The 22,931-nt window shown below is 46.6% G+C and overlaps 1 long non-coding RNA gene across 1 annotated transcript in view; it reads right to left on the bottom strand.

Annotated features, from left to right (window-relative positions):
* The window catches only part of LOC126095221 (uncharacterized), a 533,916-nt gene extending 512,807 nt beyond the window's left edge, over positions 1-21,109 (bottom strand). Inside the window, exon 1 of the long non-coding RNA XR_007521931.1 lies at positions 20,804-21,109. This is a non-coding gene — a long non-coding RNA (uncharacterized LOC126095221). The remainder of the gene's footprint in view (positions 1-20,803) is intronic.
* Positions 21,110-22,931: the final 1,822 nt, after the last annotated feature.

Genomic DNA, 22,931 nt, shown 5'->3' with positions numbered 1-22,931 from the left:
ATAGCAGCACGGCTGGTGAATGTGCGGCCACGGAGAGTGTCTTTCATTGTTGGAAAAAGCCACTAGGAGCCAGGTCAGGTGAGTAGGGAGCATGAGGAATCACTTCAAAGTTGTTATCACGAAGAAACTGTTGCGTAACGTTAGCTCGATGTGCGGGTGCGTTGTCTTGGTGAAACAGCACACGCGCAGCCCTTCCCGGACGTTTTTGTTGCAGTGCAGGAAGGAATTTGTTTTCGTAGGATGCACCTGTTACCGTAGTGCCCTTTGGAACGCAATGGGTAAGGATTACGCCCTCGCTGTCCCAGAACATGGACACCATCATTTTTGCAGCACTGACGGTTACTCGAAATTTTTTTGGTGGCTGTGAATCTGTGTGCTTCCATTGAGCTGACTGGCGCTATGTTTCTGGATTGAAAAATGACATCCATGTCTCATCCATTGTCACAACCGACGAAAAGAAAGTCCCATTCATGCTGTCGTTGCGCGTCAACATTGCTTGGCAACATGCCACACGGGCAGCCATGTGGTCGTCCGTCAGCATTCGTGGCACCCACCTGGATGACACTTTTCGCATTTTCAGGTCGTCATGCAGGATTGTGTGCACAGAACCCACAGAAATGCCAACTCTGGAGGCGATCTGTTCAACAGTCATTCGGCGATCCCCCAAAACAATTCTCTCCACTTTCTCGATCATGTCGTCAGACCGGCTTGTGCGAGCTCGAGGTTGTTTCGGGTTGTTGTCACACGATGTTCTGCCTTCATTAAACTGTCGCTTCCACGAACGCACTTTCGACACATCCATAACTCCATCACCACATGTCTCCTTCAACTGTCGATGAATTTCAATTGGTTTCACACCACGCAAATTCAGAAAACGAATGATTGCACGCTGTTCAAGTAAGGAAAACGTCGCTATTTTAAGTATTTAAAACAGTTCTCATTCTCGCCGCTGGCGGTAAAATTCCATCTGCCGTACGGTGCTGCCATCTCTGGGACGTATTCAGAATGAACGCGGCCTCATTTTAAAACAATGCGCATGTTTCTATCTCTTTCCAGTCCGGAGAAAAAAAATCGGAGGCCTTAGAACTTTAATGCACCTCGTATGTAGATATAAAGTGGGCAGTCAAAGGTTCAAACTTGCGCCCATATGAGTGTGTGGTACATGGTGGAGCAAGGAAAGCTTCCCAGTGACTGGAAGAAGGCACTGGCCATCCCCATTTTAAAGAAGTGACCAACGCTACAAGAGAAGCGTTGGGCATCACGAATAGGATCATTGCGCAACTTGTGAGGGTGCACGTTCCAAGAAGAAACAGGCCAGATGTTACTTTATACAGACCTCGCAGAATGACTGACTTTCCTACATGGCTGACATGTGTGTTGCAGAATCATGTAAGACATTTTATGCTCGTTTATTATGACCTCCTTTGTGAATGAAAATCACTATCGGAAAGAATAAGGAATCCGCAAACAGCGGTTGATCACCGCCTATAATCGACGTGACAGTGAAATAACCACGCACACACGACATGTGGCAGCACTAGCACTTGAGGGTGTATACAGCGTGTCGGGGTGCATGGAGTCGTTACATTGCGCAAACGGAGCGATTCATCTGACGTCCAAGAGGGCAATGTCATTGGCTTTCGGTCCAAGGGTGGAAGCATTTCCGAAACAGCTAAGTCTGTAAACTGATCGCATTTCGACGTAGTTAAAGTTTACCGCGCATGGCAAATGGCGCTATTCAAAACCGATGCTGCGGCTACCGTGGTGCACCACGGGCCACAGACGACAGGGCTGAACGACGGCGGAGGAGATGAGTACGGGCGAATAGTCTGAACCTGCCGAACAAGTGGCCGCCTTGACGAACCGAGGGGCTACCAACAACCGTCCGTTAAGCGAAGGTTGCTGCCTGTAAGGCCCCCGCAGCAGACGCCTTTTATATGCATCCACGCTGACTACTGTTCATCGGCGACTAAGGCCGGAATTTGCATGCCATTACTGCAACTGGACGTCCACTGAACGCCGCCAGATGGCATTTTCCGATGAATCACTTCTGTGCTCCAACGAAGACACGGCCATTCGCGTGCGCGGCTTGAAACGCCTGAAAGCAAGCACCCTGCAACAATCATTGAAAGGGTCCAGGCCGGTAGCGGCAGGTTTATGACATGTTGAAGGTTTCCGTGGCATTCTCCGAGTGAACTCGTCATGCTAAAAGCACAATGCATCATAGTAAGTGTGTATTTATCGTTGGGTACCATGTGTCTACCCCTAGATGCAATTTGTTCTTTCTCGGTACGATCGCATGTACCAGAAGGACACTGCAAAGAGTCACATAGGTCGCAGTGTACCTGTGGTGTTCGAAGAGCAGCAGGATAAGTTTACCGTACTCTCCTGGCCACCGAACTCTTAGAATTTAATCCAAATCGAGAATCTGTGGGACCATCTCGATCATGCTGTTCGTGCCATGGATCCTCAACCGAGAAACCTAGGCTGCTGACCACGGCACTGTAGTCGGCATTGCTGTTGGCACCTTCCACAACCTCAATGACTGCCTTGCTGCCAGTCTTGCAGCGGTGAGCGCTGCAAAAACTGGTCATTAAGGTGCTTGAGAAGTGGTCACATTAATGTGACTGGACAGCGTACCTACGAACGTCCGTGTGGAACTACCTAAAGTGAAACCATCTTATAAAACGAAAAGCGTATCCCGGTCTTAAACTCATACACGGAAGAAGTGGTTTACGAGATACTTACACTGATGATTCTTGAAGTGGGTTTTAATGATAAGATACAGCAGATACAAAGAAGAGCGGCACGTTTCGTCACTGATTGATTTCATAAGGAAGACAGCGATACAAAGATGCTCCAGTGACCAACGCTACAAGAGAAGCGTTGGGCATCACGAATAGGATCATTGTGCAACTTGTGAGGGTGTACGTTCCAAGAAGAAACAGGCCAGATGTTACTTTATACAGACCTCGCAGAATGACCGTAACGAGGACATCTGAGAAATTAGAGGTCATACGCAGGCTTCCCGAAAGTCATTCTTCCCATGCTGTTGTTGTTGTATTGGTCTTCACTCCTGAGACAGGTTTGATGCAACTCTCCATGCCACTCTATCCTGTGCAAGCTTCTTCATCTCCCAGTACCTTCTGCAGCCTACATCCTTCTGAATCTGCTTAGTGTATTCATCTCTTGGTCTCCCTCTACGATTTTTACCCTCCACGCTGCCCTCCAATACTAAATTGGTGATCCCTTGATGCCCTACCAACTGATCCCTTCTTCTAGTCAAGTTGTGCCACAAACTTCTCTCCTCCACAATCCTATTCAATACCTCCTCATTAGTTATATGATCTACCCATCTAATCTTCCTAACACGTAAATCTATACTCGATGTTAACAAATTTCTCTTCGTCAGAAACGCTTTCCTTGCCATTGCCAATCTACATTTTATATCCTCTCTACTTCGACCATCATCAGTTATTTTGCTACCCAAACAGCAAAACTCCTTTACTACTTTAAGTGTCTCATTTCCTAGTCTAATTCCCTTGGCATCACCCGACTTAATTCGACTACATTCCATTATCATTGTTTTGCTTTTGTTGATGTTCATCTTATACCCACCTTTCAAGACACTGTCCATTCCGTTCAACTGCTCTTCCAAGTCCTTTGCTGTCTCTGACAGAATTACAATGTCATCGGCGAACCTCAACATTTTTATTTCTTCTCCATGGATTTTAATACCTACTCCGAACTTTTCTTTTGTTTCGTTTACTGCTTGCTCAATATACAGATTGAATAGCATCGGGGAGAGGCTACAACCCTGTTTCACTCCCTTCCCAACCACTGCTTCCCTTTCATGTCCCTCAACTCTTATAACTGCCATCTGGTGTCTGTACAAATTGTAAATAGTCTTTCGCTCCCTGTATTTTACCCCTGTCACCTTCAGAATTTGAAAGAGAGTATTACAGTCAACATTGTCAAAAGCTTCCTCTAAGTCTACAAATGGTAGAAACGTAGGTTTGCCTTTCATTAACCTTTCTTCTAAGATAAGTCGTAGAGTCAGTATTGCCTCACGTGTTCCAACATTTCTACGGAATCCAAACTGATCTTCCCCGAGTTCGGCTTCTACCAGTTTTTCCATTCGTCTGTAAAGAATTCGCGTTAGTTTTTTGCAGCTGTGACTTACTAAACTGATAGTTCGGTAATTTTCACATGTGTCAACACTTGCTTTCTTTGGGATTGGAATTATTATATTCTTCTTGAAGTCTGAGGGAATTTCGCCTGTCTCATACATCTTGCTCACCAGATGGTATAGTTTTGTCAGGACTGGCTCTCCCAAGGCCGTCAGTAGTTTCCATGCATTATTCGCAAATGGAATAGGAGAACATGAGGATAGGAGAGACGACAAATGATATCATGAAGAACCCTCCGTCACATTACCGTAAGGGGGGGGGGGCTAGCCTAGTATGCGTGTAGAGGTGTTATTTTCTCACAAACTAATCAACATTGTAATTCCTTAAATGTTACACCGTTTTATATGGAACAACTGTCAAGACGGAATACGCCCACTCATTTTTATGCTTGATGCAACAAGGCCTTGTCATCTGCCGTTCTCACACAGAGATCTGGTTGAATGCTTACGAAGCTCTGAACCTTAAAAACATGTAGTTTTAATGCAAAATAATGCATTGAAAGTTAATCATCATATTCATATTCAGGTACATTATAATATATAATTACGAAATCAAAATAAATGTTAACTTATTATGAAAAATACGAATTCTGTGAATATTAACTTCTCACTCATCGACCAAATGAAACCAGTAACAATACATATATATCGATTATTTTTTTGAAAGTGTATTTCACGTAAAGAAAGTAGGTCCCCAATATCGGGATGCGGGTTTGAACCGGAGTACGCAAATCAGTGGTACAACAGCTTCAAAACACACACAAACACACACACATACAACATTGTAACGGCGCGCTAACCGCTTATATTTCTTTGTAGGTGGCACTGGTAACTACGTCGTTTTTTTTTTTTTTTTTTTTTTTTTTCACTGACGAAATTCTGAGGGCAATTCCATCGAAAATTTTAACTCGTAGTAGCTAGCCACGACTTGCAAAATAATGTGTCATGTTGGCTTCTTCATAATTATTTTATTGACAGAAACGAGTGATGCATTAATTTTTATTACTATCACTGTTTTGTGAAGACCGTTTGCCTGGTACATTGGGAAGTCCAAGTTAGGGGCTTGTACTGCTTTCCACAATTTTCTTAGGTGAATGTTCGGCTGGTTTCCTTGAAGAAAGGAATGCTAGTGTTGCAAGGTTCGCAGGAGAGCTTCTGTGAAGTTTGGAAAGTAGGAGACGAGGTACAGGCGGGAGTAAAGCTGAGGGGACGGGTCGTGAGTCGTGCTTGGGTAGCCCAGATGTTAGAGCACTTGCCCGCGGAAGGCAAAGGTCCCGAGTTCGAGTATCGGTCCAGCGCACAGTTTTAATCTGCCAGGAATTTTCATATCAGCGCACACTCCGCTGCACAGTGAAAATCTCAATCTGGACTTTTTGCTGTCTGTTTTTATCGTTCAGATCCCCCATTGTTAATTATAATGGGCGTAGTAATATTTGATCACGCTAGTACTAATGAATTGTAAACTATATAAATGGCTGTAATCAAAAACACTTCAATTTCTCAGAAGAAAGCTGCGAGAAGCCTAATTACAAAATGGTTCCAATGGCTCTGAGCACTATGGGACTTAAATGCTGAGGTCAACAGTCCCATAGAACTTAGAACTACTTAAACCTAACTAACCTAAGGACATCACACCCATCCATGCCCGAGGCAGGATTCGAACCTGTGACCGTAGCGGTCGCGCGGTTCCAGACTGTAGCGCCTAGAACCGCTCGGCCTCCCCGGCCGGCGCCTAATTACAATCTTGCGGCAAGCTCCCGATTTCCCAGGTATGTATTTATTCCAGTTCTATTAGTACTTCATACTCCCTATCTCTATCCATCTCTACCGCGCTACTCTCCATTTATCTCCATCTCCTCCTCTCTCTCTCTCTCTCTGTCTCTGTCTCTGTCTCTGTCTCCACACACACCGTCTCCACCCCACACTCTTTGTCCATCTGCTCCTCTCAAATCTCTCTGTTCATCTGCCCATCTCGCAATTGTTCATCTGCTGCTTCTCCGTCTGCCCATCCCCTCCTTCCCATTTTGAGTGTATCTCCTCGTAACCCCTCAATCTGTTACTCATTATCTAGTTCCTCCTCCTCCGTGTCATTGTCTCTTCCTCTATCCATCTCCTTCTCCTCTTTAACTTTCCCTCTCCTTCTCTTCCCTTTCTCTATCTATTCCCCCTCCGCCCATTCTCTGTCCATTTCCTCCTCCCTCACATGTGTGTCCATGTCCTCTTTCCGTCTCTCTGTTTAGCCTTTCATTGCTCCCCTCTTCTCTCCAAGTTGTAACTCACACCACAGTTAGAGGTTGCTGGTTCTTAGCCCCACAGTAATTCTTTCCCGCCAATGGGCAAAATGTGTACTAAGTTTAGTTGAAATCAATCCAGGAGATAGAACCTTTTTACCTGGGATTTTGCATGCATAAGCACAGGTAACATAGGTTTTACACGTACGTAATGCATTTCACACATATTTGACTGAAAATGTTATAGTGGTTTAGGAGATGTGGTACATATGTACGTAAGGCGACTTAAGTACATATTTGTACATATAATTTGACCTGCATCTCCAGCGAATTTCGCCCTGCAGTTTCATATACGCGGAGCTGAGTGTTAATGTTAGTTCATTTCATGTTCCATGATTCATTTGCACGATAATTCGTAAAGATATGGAACGAATTATTTTACATACATGTCAGAACTTAACTTTTAAATATTGCTATGTGGTTGAACTTTGTTTACGTCACATATCCTGACATAATTTTGTTGGGACATTCAGCAGCTTATCGGGCACTGCGAATAGAGTTAGTAGTAAAGTACTAATGAATGTAAACTTCATGCATGATACAGCAATTTTTCATACATCTCTGTTTTGATGATGTCATCCCTCCTGAACTATTTGTCGTCAATGATTCTGCGTGAATATTCAATGGTGTATGTGAATACTGTCTCCAAAATGTATCACGAACACAGTTAGCGAAACTGCACGGCGAAAATTTAGAAAGGGACAAACTTTTTCCTTTCGTCATTTCTTTTGGGTTGCCGGCGAGAAAAGGTTTGCAGTCACGTGTAATGTTTGTTGCAAGCCACTAGTGTACTAATTCTCAAATATTGGACGAAGAAAATCTGATTATTAGCGCGTCGTAGGCTACACTTCTGTTTCAGTGCATCCTTCCCCCCTTCTCTTTTTTATACGTTGATAGATTTTACCCTCACACTGATTCTTTCCAGACAGTATGTGATACGTGTACCGAGTTTGACTGAAAATGTTATAGTGGTTTAGGAGATGTGGTACATATGTACGAAAGGCGACTTTGGTACATATTTATGTACACGTACGTACGTGCATACAAACATACATACAACTTCTGTAATATGTATCGATACAAATGCCGTACTGCAGGGCAGATTAAATTAAAGTACTATTTTAAGTAAACACTGAAGCGAGCGCTACAGGTTTCTAACTGTGGAAAAACAATCTCGTGAGGTACGTGAAATGTATTTGCAATTGCGAATATGCACATCAGCTGTATAACGGGCTGTATGACGGCAATGAAAATCTGTGCCGGACAGGGACTCGAATCCGAATTCCCGCTTATAGCGAGCGGTCACCTTACCATTAGGCTACCCGAGCACGACTCACGGCTATATCCAAACTTCCATGTGTCGTCAACTACACTCCTGGAAATGGAAAAAAGAACACATTGACACCGGTGTGTCAGACCCACCATACTTGCTCCGGACACTGCGAGAGGGCTGTACAAGCAATGATCACACGCACGGCACAGCGGACACACCAGGAACCGCGGTGTTGGCCGTCGAATGGCGCTAGCTGCGCAGCATTTGTGCACCGCCGCCGTCAGTGTCAGCCAGTTTGCCGTGGCATACGGAGCTCCATCGCAGTCTTTAACACTGGTAGCATGCCGCGACAGCGTGGACGTGAACCGTATGTGCAGTTGACGGACTTTGAGCGAGGGCGTATAGTGGGCATGCGGGAGGCCGGGTGGACGTACCGCCGAATTGCTCAACACGTGGGGCGTGAGGTCTCCACAGTACATCGATGTTGTCGCCAGTGGTCGGCGGAAGGTGCACGTGCCCGTCGACCTGGGACCGGACCGCAGCGACGCACGGATGCACGCCAAGACCGTAGGATCCTACGCAGTGCCGTAGGGGACCGCACCGCCACTTCCCAGCAAATTAGGGACACTGTTGCTCCTGGGGTATCGGCGAGGACCATTCGCAACCGTCTCCATGAAGCTGGGCTACGGTCCCGCACACCGTTAGGCCGTCTTCCGCTCACGCCCCAACATCGTGCAGCCCGCCTCCAGTGGTGTCGCGACAGGCGTGAATGGAGGGACGAATGCAGACGTGTCGTCTTCAGCGATGAGAGTCGCTTCTGCCTTGGTGCCAATGATGGTCGTATGCGTGTTTGGCGCCGTGCAGGTGAGCGCCACAATCAGGACTGCATACGACCGAGGCACACAGGGCCAACACCCGGCATCATGGTGTGGGGAGCGATCTCCTACACTGGCCGTACACCACTGGTGATCGTCGAGGGGACACTGAATAGTGGCACGGTACATCCAAACCGTCATCGAACCCATCGTTCTACCATTCCTAGACCGGCAAGGGAACTTGCTGTTCCAACAGGACAATGCACGTCCGCATGTATCCCGTGCCACCCAACGTGCTCTAGAAGGTGTAAGTCAACTACCCTGGCCGCAAGATCTCCGGATCTGTCCCCCATTGAGCATGTTTGGGACTGGATGAAGCGTCGTCTCACGCGGTCTGCACGTCCAGCACGAACGCTGGTCCAACTGAGGCGCCAGATGGAAATGGCATGGCAAGCCGTTCCACAGGACTACATCCAGCATCTCTACGATCGTCTCCATGGGAGAATAGCAGCCTGCAATGCTGCGAAAGGTGGATATACACTGTACTAGTGCCGACATTGTGCATGCTCTGTTGCCTGTGTCTATGTGCCTGTGGTTCTGTCAGTGTGATCATGTGATGTATCTGACCCCATGAATGTGTCAATAAAGTTTCCCCTTCCTGGGACAATGAATTCACGGTGTTCTTATTTCAATTTCCAGGAGTGTATGTGTCCACACCTGTACTCGTACATTCATTACGTACACTGAAGCGCTAAGGAAACTGGTATAGGCATGCGTATTCAAATACAGAGGTAAGTAAACAGGCAGAATACGGCGCTGCGGTCGGCAACGCCTGTATAAGACAACAAGAGTCTGGCTCCGTTGTTAGATCGGTTACTGCTGTTACAATGGCAAGTTATAGTCAGCGCACGAGCGATGGGACACAGCATCTCCTAGGTACCGATGAAGTGGGGATTTTCTTGTATGACCATTTCACGAGTGTATCGTGAAAATCAAGAATCCGGTAAAACATCAAATCTCCGACATCGCTGCGACTGGAAAAAGATCCTGCAAGTACGGGAACAAAGACGACTAAGAGAATCGTTCAGCGTGACAGAATTGCAAACCTTGCGAAAATTTCTGCAGATTTCAATGCTCGGCCATCAAATCGTGTCACCGTGTGAATCATTCAACGAAACATCATCGATTTCAACTTTCGGAGCCGAAGGCCCACTCGTTTACCGTCGATGACTGCACGACACAGAGCCTTACGCCTCGTCTGGGCTCGTCAACATCGACATTGGACTATTTATAACTGGAAAAATGTTGCGTGGTTGGACGAATCTCCTTTCAAATTGTATCGAGCGGAAGGACGAGTACGGGTATGGAGACAGTCTCATGAATCCATGGACCCTGCATGTCAGCAGAGGATGCCCAAGCTCTTGAAGGCTCTGTAATGATGTGAGGCGTGTGCAGTTGGAGTGATATGGGACCCCTGATACATCCAAATACGAATCTGACAGGTCACACGTACGTCAGCATCCGGTCTGATCACCTGCATCCATTCATGTCCATTGTGCATTTCGACGGACTCACGCAATTCCATCATGATAATGCGATACCCCATACGTCCAAAATTTGTTCAGATTGACTCCAGGAACACTCTTCTGAATTTAAACACTTGCGCTGGAGACCAAACTCCCCAGACATGGACATTATTGAGCATATCTGGGATGCCTTACAAGGTGCTGTTTGAAGGGATCCCCACCCTTTCGTACTTTTACGGAGTTATGGACAGCCCTACAGGATTCAGGGTGTCAATTCCCTCCGATACTACTGCAGACATCAGTCCAGTCCATGCCACGATATTGGGCAGGTGCACCAGTTTCTTTGGCTCTTTAGTGTTTGTATGGATACAAATGCCGCACTCTAGGGCACATTAAATTAAAATATAATTTTTGTAAACGCTGAGTCGACCGTTACAAGCTTCAAACTGGAGAAAACTAATTTCATGAAATGTATTCGCAATTGCGAATGTCGACTTCAGCTGTAGAACGGAATGACGACAATGAAAATTTGTGTCGAACTGGGACTCGATTCCGATTTTCCCGCTAATCGCGAGTGGTCGCCTAACCATTTGGCTACCCGAGCTCGACTCATGGCTATACCTAAACTTCCATATATCGTCAACTATGTGTCCACACCTGTAGTTGTACATTCGTTGTGTATATTCCCGTACAGGGGAGATATTTCAGACGGCCGTTGAGGCCGAGCGGTTCTAGGCGCTTCAGTCCGGAACCGCGCGACTGCTACGGTCGCAGGTTCGAATCCTGCCTCCGGTATGGATGTATGTGATGTTCTTCGGTTAGTCAGGTTTAAGTAGTTCTAAGTTCTAGGGGACTGATGACTTCAGCTAATAAGTCCCATAGTGCTCAGAGCCATTTGAACCAGTTTGAGACATTTCACTTGAAACTCGCTAGACGGTTTCGACGGGTAAATACAACATTGCAGTGCATGTGTTATTCCGAATAACGATGCAATGTTGTATACATGCATGTCCGAAGACACTTTGCATCGTAATTCGGGATCACACAGGCACTGCAGTATCGTTACCTCGCGAGAGATCGCTCCGAGTCGGGAGAAGACGGCAGCACATCCGCGGAGTACAGCAAGTGTTTGCCGGCGGTTTTCGCGATACGCGGATCGATGAGCTAACGGAGAGCCCGTGGCAGGTTAATGGAGCCTTAGAAGCGCTACGCCGCAGTGACGTGGGATGACGCCGGGAGAGCGGGGCTCGGCGTCTGCGAAGTGGCGGGCGGTCCATTAGCAGGGCACGGCCCGGCCCGCTGCGCTCCTTGTTCCCAGAACGCGCAGCGCAGGCTGCCGTCTCTGGTGCCAACCTCGGCCCGGCCGCCGGCTGGCCTTGGAACGCGCCGAGCCGCGCACAGCCGCGTCGTGAGAACCCGGGCCGGCGCGGCTACCGTGCGGAACCTGCCTCGCTGTTCCTCTCGTCTCGCTACACGGTCGCCCCGAGTGGCGTACTCTTCAGTACCACAGTGCTAATGGGGGCTCGCTGTGGCGGAACCGCACACCTGCGGCAAAGCCACTTCCTCACAAGCCAGTGATACGGCGCCGTGATGTTCGTTGTTAACGGATGACCCGATTCGCCCGGAAAATCTCATTTTTAAGGGTGTAACGCCCCGTTACCTTTGGGGAAAGTCAGTTCGAAATAAATTGTCAATATCAATGAAATTCTGGAACAGACGTGTGACTAAGATGTTATTATTTTTTTTTTACTGTTAAAAACACTCTTGATCACGATTTATTTATCAAGGTGACCGGTTTCGACCAATACTGTGGTCATCTTCAGACCATACAGTAGGAACCTCATTCTGTTGGAGAATCAGTAGTAGTGATTCTCCAACAGAATGAGGTTCCTACTCTATGGTCTGAAGATGACCACAGTAGTGGTCGAAACCGGTCACCTTGATAGTGATTCTCCAGCAGAATGAGGTTCCTGCTCTATGGTCTGAAGATGACCACGGTAGTGGTCGAAACCAGTCACCTTGATAAATAAATCGTGATCAAGGCTGTTTTTAATAGTAAATATTTGTAAGGCATTGATCACTGCCTTTCCCATAATGTATCCAAAAGTAATTTATTTTATTTTATTTTGATAACTAGTTTCTGCAGTTATGCTGTATGGGTGTGAGACTTGGTCTCTCATTGTGCAAAATGAAAAGCCGTTTCGAGTATTTGAAAACAAAATTTTGAGGAAAATCTTCGGGGCAAAAAGGGATGACACTAGCGGAGAGTGGCGGAAACTGCGTAACGAAGAGGTTCACGAACTCTATTCAAGCACTGACATAATCAGTATTATTAAATCACGTAGCCTGCGATGGGCGGGTCACGTAGCTCGAATGGATGAGGGCAGGGCAGCGCGCAGAGTACTGGTAGGGCACCTAGAGGGAAAACGTCCTGTGGGGAGACCGAGGCGTGGATGGGAGGACAATTTGAAGGCTGATTTGAGGAGCCTAGGTATTTAAGGTGAATGGAAGGAAATAGCCCAAGACAGGGACAGATGGCGAAAATACGTTGCTGCGGTAACGGAGTCTAAAGTCCGCTTGACCAGTGAGTGAGTGTGAGTGAGTGAGTTTCTGCATTCCACTACGTCATCTTCAGGCCGCATATGCATGTCTCAGAATAAACGATAATGCCATACACTGCCATATATCCGTGGATTTCGTTTGGTCGGGTTGATTTGGTGGAAGAGACCAGACAGCGAGGTCATCGGTCTCGTCGGATTAGAGGATGGGGAAGGAAGTCGACCATGGCCTTTCAAAGGAACCATCCTAACATTTGCCTGGAGCGATTTAGGGAAATCACGGGAAACCTAAATCAGGGTGTCTGGAAACGGGATTGAACCGTTTTCCTCCAGAATGCGAGTCCAGTGTGCTAACAACTGCGCCACCTCGCTCGGTCCTGGATTCCGTGAATTCAAACCGGTTCACAAGTGTTCCATTCGAAGAGTTGGTAGCAACTAAGTCTTCCAATAAAGCACTTATGAAACAGTTTGTATTCACGAAATCCAGGGATGTATGGCACTGTATGGAATTATCGTTTACTTTGAGATATGCATATGGGGCCTGAACATGGCATAGTGGAATGCCGGTACTGGTTGTCTTCAAAATAAAATAAAAGAACATCTTAGTTACACGACTGCTGGTGAATTTCATTGAGACTGACAATTACTTAACCAGCTGTTGCCTCCTGTCCATGATGGACCAACAGAGATTCGAAACAAAGGTTCTTTCAGAAACAGAGGGCATAATTTCAGGTATGTTTTCCCCATACATAGAAAATAAAAAAGTTTGAACACGTGTCCGAAAGTGCTTCGTTTCCGAGTTATGGCTTTGAAACAACTGATGTTCCCTCTACACACACGAGGGAACAAGCCGGGTATGTTACAGTGGTGCTAGACCGTGGATATGCACAATTCTTAACCAAGATATCTGCACAAACTATTCTGTTAGCTTGGCCATCTACAAAAATGACAAAATTCTCAACATGGAATTTCTTGAAAAGCATGTCCCAACTTTTAATAAGACAACAAACTTTCATCAGCTCATTTGTTGTACCATTTTTTTTAAACGAGTAAGCAGTGAATAACTCGTTGAATTCATTAAATAACTTTTACTTCTGAACAATTAAAGAAACATGCTTCTGACAAAACTGCCAGCTAGTTGCACCACATAACTAATGAGGAAGTATTGAATAGGATTGGGGAGAAGAGAAGTTTGTGGCACAACTTGACCAGAAGAAGGGATCGGTTGGTAGGACATGTTCTGAGGCATCAAGGGATCACCAATTTAGTATTGGAGGGCAGCGTGGAGGGTAAAAATCGTAGGGGGAGACCAAGAGATGAATACACTAAGCAGATTCAGAAGGATGTAGGTTGCAGTAGATACTGGGAGATGAAGAAGCTTGCACAGGATAGAGTAGCATGGAGAGCTGCATCAAACCAGTCTCAGGACTGAAGACCACAACAACAACAACAGTTGCACGTCAGAAGTTTATTCAAACCTTTACCTAGGTTTCGATAGACAGTTCACGATCTGATGTATACATGTTTATTGCAAAGATAATTGTGCACAGTGCAATTCCAAAGATAATAATATATATACCTGAAGATATTTAACATTAACAATAATATATCTGACACTTCGTCTTTTTGGTATTCAGTTGTTGTACTAATAATACGAGTACTCTTTGATTTCACTATCATTACGTTTTAAGGACATCTGCTCATCTTTTGTCTGTCAGCCTGACCTGTTTTTATTAAATATCATGTGCTCCCATTATTTACTGATCTGTTACAAGATGGTGATTTTACATCTGTCACTTCGTAGAGAGCCAATTTTTTCTTAATTTATGGCCAACTTTGAGCTTGACATCGTGATAAGTGTCCTACAATATATCTTACACTGTAAAATGTAAGTACATATTTCGAAATTTTACACCAATTTACATTTATTGTTTAAGACATTTTACATCTTTTGAATTTTACGTTGTCTTCCTGTATGCAATTTTTGCTTTTAGCAAATACTTGATAACGGCATAAACGGCGGAAACCTGGTTTGTACTTAAATGAAGAATGAAACAGTGAAACGGCGGTGTGTCCCTCAACAAAAGTAATTACACCTATTACGTACCGCATGAGAAGAGAAAATAAGTCGTAAAACTAAGTCAACAGTAAATTGATCCGTATAAATGCTACGGCATTGGTTTGTGTGTACGACGCTCGTCTGCCTTAGATTTTACACGGATCATTTTTACTGGTGATTAAGCCTTCTGGCTATGCCATAGCATTTATAGGCATCAGTTTACTGTTGATTAACCCTTACGACTTCGTTTCACTCTTCACACAATATCTAACACGTCGGATTACTTTTTACGAGGAGGACAGGTTTGTATTTCTCGAAACCTACGTAAAAGTTTGAATAAAATTTTGACGTGCACTGGCTGGCTATATGATTCCCTTTGTGTCCATGATTCTGCAATTGTCGACCGCAGCCATGTTCAAGATTTTAAAATAATTGAGCCCACAGGCGATGACGTAACAAGTCCACTGGAGCCTTGGAATAGGAGCAAGAATTAGTTAGGATAACGAATTGTGCATAAATGTAACACACAATGAAGAACACAACAAGGGCATTTACGTTGTTATATCACCAAATTAAACAACTAGTAAGTCTTGGCTACAACGATACGCGAGATTCCAATTACACTTCATTAAATAACCCAAGGCTTCATATGCCAGTTATGTCCAGAAAACACTCAATAGTTTACAGCAGAATAAAAATAAAGGGCAGCAGTGGTTAAGTGGTGCTAAAACTATGTTCTCCGTTGGCACTCCCTAAATTGTCACAATAACCGAAAAAAGACAATTACAAATTGGCCACAGCTGAGATAATAAAAATATTAAACACGATACTCAACAGTTAGCAACCGACCCACGCGAGATAAAACGTACACTACAAACATCGGTAACTCCCATAGACCCAAATTCACATGAACTGTACCAACCATGGCAAACAGAAAAGGTAAATCTTCAGTGCCGATTTTCGGGTGAGATGGTTGGTTGGTTGGTTGATTCTGGGGAGGAGACCAAACAGGGAGGTCATCGGTCCCATAGGATTAGCGAGGAATGGGGAACAAATTCGGCCGTGCCCTTTCAAAGGAACCATCCCGCCATTGGCCTGCAGTGAGCTATGGAAATCACGGGAAACCTAAATCAGGATGGCCGGACGCGGATTTGAAGCGTCGTCTTCCTGAATGCGAGTCCAGTGTCCTAACCACTGCACCACTTCACTTCACTCGGTTTCGGGTGAGAGCTGAAGCTATGAAAAAAACGTTCTCGCCGAATAATTTTCCATGGTCCTATACCAAAGAATTCATAACCTGTGCCAAACTTAATACACTCCGGCTAACTGCCTTCCCAAGGTGCTTCGCCAAGTTAATAGCTAGGCCTGGACTGTATAAAACGCACCGAAAGTAGAAAGGCTCCAAGATAACTTTCTCACTCGTCCATAACATGGACTAATGTGGCAATGTACCAGACCTACTCCATCATCGGTAGTAATGTCATAATTCGCTCCAGCACACGGTTGCCCCGGAGAGCTCGACCAAACCGGCGCAATGTGGCGCTGTGCCGGCTGCCCCTATGGGCGCAGAAAGTAAACAAGTTGTCGTAAGTAAAGAAAACATACTCTGATATACACTCCTGGAAATGGAAAAAAGAACACATTGACATCGGTGTGTCAGACCCACCATACTTGCTCCGGACACTGCGAGAGGGCTCTACAAGCAATGATCACACGCACGGCACAGCGGACACACCAGGAACCGCGGTGTTGGCCGTCGAATGGCGCTAGCTGCGCAGCATTTGTGCACCGCCGCCGTCAGTGTCAGCCAGTTTGCCGTGGCATACGGAGTTCCATCGCAGTCTTTATCACTGGTAGCATGCCGCGACAGCGTGGACGTGAACCGTATGTGCAGTTGACGGACTTTGAGCGAGGGCGTATAGTGGGCATGCGGGAGGCCGGGTGGACGTACCGCCGAATTGCTCAATACGTGGGGCGTGAGGTCTCCACAATACATCGATGTTGTCGCCAGTGGTCGGCGGAAGGTGCACGTGCCCGTCGACCTGGGACCGGACCGCAGCGACGCACGCCAAGACCGTAGGATCCTACGCAGTGCCGTAGGGAACCGCACCGCCACTTCCCAGCAAATTAGGGACACTGTTGCTCCTGGGGTATCGGCGAGGACCATTCGCAACCGTCTCCATGAAGCTGGGCTACGGTCCCGCACACCGTTAGGCCGTCTTCCGCTCACGCCCCAACATCGTGCAGCCCGCCTCCAGTGGTGTCGCGACAGGCGTGAATGGAGGGACGAATGGAGACGTGTCGTCTTCAGCGATGAGAGTCGCTTCTGCCTTGGTGCCAATGATGGTCGTATGCGTGTTTGGCGCCGTGCAGGTGAGCGCCACAATCAGGACTGCATACGACCGAGGCACACAGGGCCAACACCCGGCATCATGGTGTGGGGAGCGATCTCCTACACTGGCCGTACACCACTGGTGATCGTCGAGGGGACACTGAATAGTGCACGGTACATCCAAACCGTCATCGAACCCATCGTTCTACCATTCCTAGACCGGCAAGGGAACTTGCTGTTCCAACAGGACAATGCACGTCCGCATGTATCCCGTGCCACCCAACGTGCTCTAGAAGGTGTAAGTCAACTACCCTGGCCAGCAAGATCTCCGGATCTGTCCCCCATTGAGCATGTTTGGGACTGGATGAAGCGTCGTCTCACGCGGTCTGCACGTCCAGCACGAACGCTGGTCCAGCTGAGGCGCCAGGTGGAAATGGCATGGCAAGCCGTTCCACAGGACTACATCCAGCATCTCTACGATCGTCTCCATGGGAGAATAGCAGCCTGCATTGCTGCGAAAGGTGGATATACACTGTACTAGTGCCGACATTGTGCATGCTCTGTTGCCTGTGTCTATGTGCCTGTGGTTCTGTCAGTGTGATCATGTGATGTATCTGACCCCAGGAATGTGTCAATAAAGTTTCCCCTTCCTGGGACAATGAATTCACGGTGTTCTTATTTCAATTTCCAGGAGTGTATGCTATCGATTCCACGCATTCGTAGGGGTTAGTCACCGTTTCCGAGGATAGTCAGTTCTACCTCGAGTTTTGTGTTTGGCATTAGAAATTTGCTCAGATCAGGAGATGGCAGAAGGGCAGTACTGCATTTGCTCGTGTCGTTTGTACCAGGAGAGGTGCCCACAGCGAAGGGGTCTGGTCCGGAAGACATTTAAACGTCTCCATTGCAGTCTATTCGTTCATGGGAAGTTTACATATCCTGGTCGGGAGATAGGAAGAGCATGATCGACAACTCCAGATATAGAGGGGGAGATTCGGAGTTTTGTGCACACGACTGCTTATGTCAGTACACGACGGTTAGCTACGACATTACCTATGGTCCCCACACTGCAGTGGCAGCACATAGAGTTGTGACAGCTGAAAATAGTGGAAAAAGCAATGTTCTCGTACTACATCCTACTGTAGTCTCCATTCAGTTATCTTGTCTGAAAACTGCAACTTCTCCGTCACAATACCTCTCTAATACAAGTTCATAGTAGGAAGGGGAAAGCTGTTGCCTACTAGTAGCGTCAACACCTCTTTTTGTAATAACGAGGTTACATTCCTGAATTAATAATTTCACATTCACTACGAGCAAATCCTCTACATTCTCTGACTGATTTAAAAGTGGAATAATGGGAGTGTTCATTCTGAACAGTGTTCTTTCAGAAATGGGAAACGTTAATTTCACCGAACGCGGAAAACTTGTCTGGAAGCTGTCGTCAGTAAAATTCAATCGTAAAAGTTGCTCACCCTATGTGAGATCGTTAACCACTGTAACACTAATTTAAATTATCATACGAAGGGAGCACCTGCTCTAGTAACCGAAACCCTTAGGCGGCGTGGATCTCCGTATTGTTGCTAATGGCAAGGATGGAAAGGCCATAGTTACTTCCTATGAGGTCAGCAATGTAGCATTGGGGTAAAAGCGCATTATGGACTCCCGCGGCTGTTGCGTTGAGTGCCGATACTGGTAACAACACGCATTTTGAAAGATGGGAACTGAATATGGCGAATCGTGAGTCAGCTGTCGGTAGCGAACCGGAATGCTCACCCATAGTTTCCTATATTCCCTAAATAAAGGTTGCTGGTATGTTGTTCAATTAGGCTATAATTAAACCAAATCGTCGGATATTTTTTAACTCAAAGAACCAGTCTAGGTTGCCAATGACATTAGGAGCTTTATTTACGTATTTCAGCTTTTTGAGACATCTTTGGTATTTATTTGGGAACTGCGAAAACGCATTAATGATAAAGAGCCAAAATTTAGGTATACACCTTCGGTGAAGGTGTACAGAAATACTAAGATAAGGCCACGCTTAAAATGTTACAACATAAATATTGCAACAGTGATTGTAGTAGTCGTGAATACATAATACGTAAGACTTGAAGATTTTAAGCGTGGCTCTATCGTGGGATTGCTGTATGCCTTCGCCGGACGTGTATACCAAAATTTTGGCTATTATTGACTAATGCATTACTCGCAGTTTCCAAATTATTTTGAAGATCACTCAAAAAGGCGAAACACGTAAATAAAGCTTCTGCTTTCATTTGCAACCTAGACTGTTTTTCATACAGAAACAAATGTCGCTAAAATTGCAGCACCATAAGCATGGACTGGGACGTTTTACATATCCTCAAAATTTGCAGCAAAATCAGAAAGGTGACATAGAAGAGGATTAACGCAGTGATGATTGTGTACCTCGGGTTACGGTACATGTTAGCCTGTTATTGTAATAGTATTACAGTACAGAGGTTCGTTGGCTTCGCCGACTAGGCCAGTTATAACCTTGCAACCTAACCTAGGCCTCGGGCTACGAAACAGATTTGTCAGCACATCTAACTTTTTTTTTCATACGCCAAAAAAATGTGAAAGTCAGTAACTAAGCTTAAAAATCATAATAAACAGATCGCTTAAAGTTATTCTACTGCTCACTGTACGACAAGTGTATCAATTCGTATCGCTTGCCGAATGAAAACTAATGTTCAGCAGTTCTCCTTGGCTAGGTTATACTATTGAAACGTCCCCTTAGAAAAATTAAATAATTACTGTGCTGATAAACCTCAAACCTCTTACATTACCGCATCTCGTGGTCGTGTGGTAGCGTTCTCGCTTCCCACGCCCGGGTTCCCGGGTTCGATTCCCGGCGGGGTCAGGGATTTTCTCTGCCTCGTGATGGCTGGGTGTTGTGTGCTGTCCTTAGGTTAGTTAGGTTTAAGTAGTTCTAAGTTCTAGGGGACTTATGACCACAGCAGTTGAGTCCCATAGTGCTCAGAGCCATTTGAACCTCTTACATTATTTGATTTTCAAACAGCTGAGCAGAACTGAACGCACTCAGACATTTCGCTCTTTACCTATTCTGATCAACACTAAATTGACACACAATATTTTTAGCGCAACGCAATCTGACTTTCAAAAATCCCTACAAAAGAATGGCCCTGACTAACATTAACCTATACGTTTCACAAATCACTTACCTCACAAAAATCTTGGTTACTCGAACTACTGCAATACAGCGAGCGCCACTACTGTCAGCTAAATAAAAGATTCAAACAACGGAAGGCACTAAACTACTGATAGGCATAGTTAGCAAATGAAAGATTTTAGTAGAGAACAAACAATGTATTTACCTTAATAGTCATCAAAAGTCAATATATATAGCAGTTCATGACATGCAGTCTTACAAATTTCAAAATTCCGCCATTTCTCTCCCCACATCCACCACTGCTGGCGGCTCACCTCCAACTGCGCAACGCTACGCGCTGTTCACATCCAGCTGCCCAACAGTACAATGGCAGACAACAATGCAAACTAGCCACAGACTGCACACAGCACAGCCAGTGATTTTCATACAGAGCGCTACGAGGCGTTACCAATATAAAAACCTAAACAGCCTACTTACACTATCACCAGAACAACGTCAGCGGGTTGCCGACATGAACACGCAACGCGAAATCACCGGGAACCGCAAGTGCACTTTAGCGTTGCATTGGTCACGACGAGTAATACGTGGAAGAACGCAGATTATTGTTGTAAGACTTACCGTAAACTGCCTGCTTCGAAAGCTCCGCAAGTAATTGTTACACCGGGAGATTCTGATCACGTGACGACTCTGACAATTGGTTGGTTTCACAGAACTCCCCGCTGTCATCACACTTCGCAGGTGGGAAAGAGGCGGGGCGGAGGGGTGGGGTGTTGGTTTGACGTCGCCGTTTATATAAAACACTCCCTATTGTCGTCCACCGAATGTTACTGACCGGAGAGTACTTTCGTAACAGGGCAGGGTGGGGTGGCCACGTGTCGCGCCGTTTCCACGTGGACCGCACGCGGCAGAGAATCCGACTGCACGCTACGCGAGCGACGGCAGCCGTGCAACTGCGGCCAGAGGCAGGCGGCTCGCAGAGCCTGCAGCCAAGCCACGCCGTGCTGTAGCGGCTCGGCTCGGCTCTGCCCGGCCTTGGCGCGCAGCCGCGTGAATGGGCAGCGGCGGCCGTGAACCCGCCTCGCGGACAGGTGGAAGGCACCGCGCCGCTGCAGCCGCAGCCGAAACCCGCTGCACGCACTGTGCCCTGCCTCCTGCGTTCTCCCAGAACCGTCGCCACAGGACCAAACATTCACTATACGACGGACGAATAGGCAAATCAAAGAGGATCACAGCAAGCAAAGCTGCAGCATACATCCCCTGTCACAGTCGAGCGCCGCTGCACGTACTACGTTGTACGTCCACCGTTCTCCCTGAAGTGTCACCATAGGACCAAGCTCACTTGACGAAAGGTCTGTTCCTAAAGACTGGAAAGTAGCAGAGGTCACACCAATATTCAAGAAAGCAAATACACTACTGGCCATTAAAATTGCTACACCACGAAGATGACGTGCTACAGACGCGAAATTTAACCGCCAGGAAGAAGATGCTGTGATATGCAAATGATTAGCTTTTCAGAGCATTCGCACAAGGTTGGCGCTGGTGGCGACACCTACAACATGCTGACATAAGGAAAGTTATCAGCCGATTTCTCATACACAAACAGCAGGTGACCGGCGTTGCCTGGTGAAACGTTGTTGTGATGCCTCGTGTAAGGAGGAGAAATGCGTACCATCACGTTTCCAACTTCGATAAAGGTCGGATTGTAGCCTATCGGGATTGCGGTTTATCGTATCGAGACATTGCTGCTCGCGTTGGTCGAGATTCAATGACTGCATCACAGACATGAACGCCTGCGATGGTGTACTCAACGAAGAACCTGGCTGCACGAATGGCAAAACTCCCATTTTTTCGGATGAACCCAGTTTCTGTTTACAGCATCATGATGGTAGCATCCGTGTTTGGCGACATCGCGGTGAATGCACATTGGAAATGTGTATTCGTTGTAGCCATACCGGCGTACCACCCGGCGTGATGGTATGGGGTGTCATTGGTTACACGTCTCGGTCACCTCTTGTTTGCATTGACGGCACTTGGAACAGTGAACGATACATTTCAGATGTGTTACGACCCGTGGCTCTACCCTTCATTCGATCCCTGCGAAACCCTACATTCATCAGGATAATGCACGACCGCATGTTGCAGGTACTGTACAGGCCTTTCTGGATACAAAAAATGTTCGACTGCTGCCCTGGCCAGCACATTCTCCAGATCTCTCACCAATTGAAAACGTCTGGTCAATGGTGGCTGAGCAACTGGCTCGTCACAATTAGAGATGGGGGATCCGCTCTTGAACTAATTCATTGAGTTTAATCTTTCAAAGGAGTGAACAATCAGTGATTCAGAAAAAAAGAACGGTAGCTCCAAACGTTTCCCACGGCAGAGAGAGAGAGAGAGAGAGAGAGAGAGAGAGAGAGAGAGAGAGACGGAGCATATCAGCAGCGCCTCTGCTGGTCAGAGCACAGTGCACGCCACATAACACAGCCAGCGCCGGCCTCTGCCCTGCTTCTACCTTGGCTGCCTGCATTGTGCAGTGCCCCATTGGATTTTGTGTTTCACATATGCCGTGCCGTCTGTGCGTCGTCTGCCGCGTGCAGTGTCTGGCGCAGCTTAACTTCGCATCGCACTCTGTCGGCGATCGTTTTAGTCGCACGTCCTGCCCTCTGGGCAGTTGATGCGAGCAACAGGACAGAGAGCCACCTAGCGGATTACATAGGAACTACTTGCAACAACCTGCTCGCAAGGGAAC

The sequence above is a fragment of the Schistocerca cancellata genome, chromosome 8 (assembly GCF_023864275.1).
Source record: "Schistocerca cancellata isolate TAMUIC-IGC-003103 chromosome 8, iqSchCanc2.1, whole genome shotgun sequence".
Taxonomy (NCBI): Eukaryota; Metazoa; Arthropoda; class Insecta; order Orthoptera; family Acrididae; genus Schistocerca; species Schistocerca cancellata.
The sequence above is the reverse complement of the archived record's forward strand: the minus strand, read 5'-3'. Positions and strand labels throughout refer to the sequence as shown.